Raw genomic sequence first — 4,022 nt, forward strand, 5'->3', positions numbered from 1 at the left:
GACCATAGCACCATTTTTGTAGAGAAAGCAGAGCATGGTGGTACTGCCACACTTATAGCTTTTATATCCACAATTTGGCAGCTGCTTGGAGATCCGGGTTCAATCCCAGGGTTGGGAAGATCCCCTGGTGGAGGAAATAGCAACCCACTCCAGTATTCTTGCCTGGACAATTCCATGGATACAAGAGCCTCATGGGATACATACAGTCCATGGGCTCACATGGAGTCAGACATTATAACGTGACTAACACTTTCACTGTCTTTAAATAAACTAGAAATACTTCTTCCCAAAGACAGGATCTATTATCAAGAATCTAGATGAAATAGAACATTCCTTTCAATTAGCAAACACTGTAATAGGTTTTGAAAAAACACTAAATCAAAAAGATACCAGCATCCCAATGTTCATAGCAACATTACTTACAAAGACATGGGAGCAACATAAGTGTCCATCAACAGATGAATGGATAAAGGAGATGTGGAATGTGCATATACTGGGATGCTACTCAGTTATCAAAAAGAATGAAATTTTGCCATTTGTGGCAACCTGGATGGACTTGGAGGGCATTATTCTCAAAGCAATGTCAGACAGAGAAAGACAAATGCTGTGTGATATCACTTAACATGTGAAATCCAAAAAATACAACAGACTAGTTATAACTGAAAAGGAGAAGACTCACAGATATAGAGAACAAATTAGTGGTTACTAACGTGGAGTGGGGGAAATATCGGAGTGAGGGTGGGAGGTACAAGTGACTGGGTGTAAGATAGGTTACAAAGATATATTGTAAAATACAGGAAATATAGCCAATATTTTGTATTAACTATAAATAGAGTATAACTTTTAAAAATTGTGTAAAAAATAAAATAATAAAAAATTTAAATGAGTACCCCCAAAATGGACTTTTTGCAAAGTGTAGGGAAAATTAAAGAAAAGTTGTTGTTCTCAAGAAGCTTATGATCTTACCTGCTACTGCTAAGTCACTTCAGTCGTGTCCGACTCTGTTACCCCATAGACAGCAGCCCACCAGGCTCCCCCATCCCTGGGATTTTCCAGGCAAGAACACTGGAGTGGGTTGCCATTTCCTTCTCCAATGCACGAAAGTGAAAAGTGAAAGTGAAGTCGCTCAGTAGTGTCCGACTCCTAGTGACCCCATGGACTGCAGCCTACCAGGCTCCTCTATCCATGGGATTTGCCAGGCAAGAGTACCGGAGTGGGGTGCCATTGCCTTCTCCCGATCTTACCTGAGGACACATAAATAGCCATTGGATATGGTGGCACAATGGTTATCCTACAGGCACACACTGATAGAGATAGTGACAGGGACGATTGTAGTGGTAGTGATGATGACTGACGTATGTTGAGCACTCACTACTTCAAGTGTACTTTAGGTGTTTTGGTTAGACCATCGATTTAGTCCTCAGAATAATATAGATTAGATACTGCTATCATCTTCATTACAAAATTGATAAGTATGACATAAGGAAAAGGAACTCAGTTACCAATGTCACATATCTATCAAGTGGTAGTGCTGGTAGGGTAGCTGTTAGGTTCTTTGCAGCCATTCAGAACTCAGAATAACACTTAAGAAAGCTTCCTGGAGAAGGAGGCAAAAGCTACACACTGAAATGACAATAAACGATAACTTAATAAAGAAAGGGTAGGTGAGCATGAGTCATCAGGAAAGCAATGTGCAGCTAGAGCAGTTGCAAACAGTGGAGGATGGGTGCTTTTACAGCTGCACAAAATTCTGGCATCTATAACCATTGTGGGGTCTGAAGAATGGTGAAGAAGTTACAGGGTCAAACCTGGAGGGTCGTTGCTGTTGTTCAGTCACTAAGTCATGTCTGACTCTTTGTAATCACATGGACTACAGCATGCCAGGCTTCTCTGTCCACCATATCCTTGAGTTTGCACAAATTTATGTCCACTGAGTCAGCAATGCTATCTAAACATCTCATCTTCTGTTGCTCGCTTCTCCTCCTGCCTTCAGTCTTTCCCAGCATCAGGGTCCTTTTCAGTGGGTCAGCTCTCTACATCACGTTGCCAAAGTATTAGAGCTTCAGCTGCAGCATCAGTCCTTCCAATGAATATTCAGGGCTGATTTCCTTTAGGATTGACTAGTAACAACAACAACAGTGCTTTTATTCTGCTCCCAAGAAAACAAGGTCTGCAAAGACACATATATGCCCTTAGGACTTGTTCAGTTCAGTCCCTCAGTCGTGTCCAACTCTTTGCGACCCCATGAATCGTAGCATGCCAGGCCTCCCTGTCCATCCATCACCAACTCCCGGGGTTCACTCAGACTCACGTCCATTGAGTCAGTGATGCCATCCAGCCATCTCATCCTCTGTCCCTTCTCCTCCTGCCCCCAATCCCTCCCAGCATCAGAGTCTTTTCCAATGAGTCAACTCTTCGCATGAGGTGGCCAAAGTACTGGAGTTTCAGCTTTAGCACCAGTCTTTCCAAAGATTCCCAGGGCTGGATCACCTTCAGAATGGACTGGTTGGATCTCCCTGCAGTCCAAGGGACTCTCAGGAGTCTTCTCCAACACCACAGTTCAAAGGCATCAATTCTTTGGCGCTCAGCTTTCTTCACAGTCCAACTCTCATATCCATACACGACCACTGGAAAAACCATAGCCTTGACTAGATGGACCTTTGTTGGCAAAGTAATGTCTCTGCTTTTGAATATGCTATCTAGGTTGGTCATAACTTTCCTTCCAGGGAGTAAGCGTCTTTTAATTTCATGGCTGCAGTCACCATCTGCAGTGATTTTGGAGCCCCGAAAAACAAAGTCTGACACTGTTTCCACTGTTTCCTCATTACTAAATTTAGGGCTTAGAAATAATTAAAACAGTTAGAAGTTAAAGATTTAAGGAATGTTGTAATGTTAGCATATTTTACTATAGCTTATAGAGGTTAGGAATTTTAGAGATACTATAGATAGAACACTTTTTAAGAGATAGTGAGCTCAGGATGTTAGGGGCAAACAGGATTTAGAAAGATAAGAAATAAACTGAGGAATGTAGCATGAGTTACAATGTAATCGCAATACTTTTGATAGGAGGATATATTTCTCACTAATATGACACCCACAAGCTGACAGACCGTGGCATCTACCAGATGACTCTGCTTTCTTAAGGGATGTGAGTTAACACTCAGTTGCCACTTCTCTAACCAAACTCTCTGGAATAAGTCCTGCAGCTCGTCTAGTCCCCAGAGACCCTCTGGTGTCACCAGACGAATGCCCTGAATACCGGAAGTCTGGATGGTCTGGTAAAGGGGGCAATGAGGAGTTCTGCTTTCCCATCAAATCTCCCTGAAACACATGACAAGTAATGCAAACAAGAAACAGGCACACATGTTTCCACCATGAAGTGATCATGGTTCAGAGAAACAAAGGGGTCAAGAGTAAGGGACTGGACAATTACAGCAGAGTGAAAGGAACCTGCATTGCTCTGATGTTCAGTTCTCAGTGGTCGTCTATTGGAATAAAGTTATACTCATCTCAAGACAAAGCTCCAGGTGAAAGGCCTCTTCCAGACTTCATAACTAATGAATATATGCTAATTGCTAATGGAATTAAAGATCTATACAAGTATTTGTTGAGCAATTCTGTAGGAAGGCAGCATCACAATCATTCTTTCACACAACATTTGGTACAGGAAGAAGGGAGCTACTCTGGACATCTCTACCTTCCTTACTCCTTCTCCTCAGACTTGTGCACGGCACGCTTACAAGGGTCTCTTGCCCTCTTGCCTGTTGACTAGGTATTACACAATCCTCACAGAATGTATTTATTAAGTAAATTCTTTAATGTTACAGATGGATTGTCAGAACTCATTAGAAATGCAAATAGAAAATCCAACTCTTTGAGACCCTATGGACTGTAGCCTGCCACACTCCCCTGTCCATGGGATTCTCCAGGCAAGAGTACTGGACACGACTTAGTGACTGAGTAACAACAACAACAACAGTGCCTTTATTCTGCTCCCAAGAAAACAAGTTCTTCAAAAACAC

The sequence above is a fragment of the Bos indicus genome, chromosome 3, assembly GCF_029378745.1.
Source record: "Bos indicus isolate NIAB-ARS_2022 breed Sahiwal x Tharparkar chromosome 3, NIAB-ARS_B.indTharparkar_mat_pri_1.0, whole genome shotgun sequence".
Lineage (NCBI taxonomy): Eukaryota > Metazoa > Chordata > Mammalia > Artiodactyla > Bovidae > Bos > Bos indicus.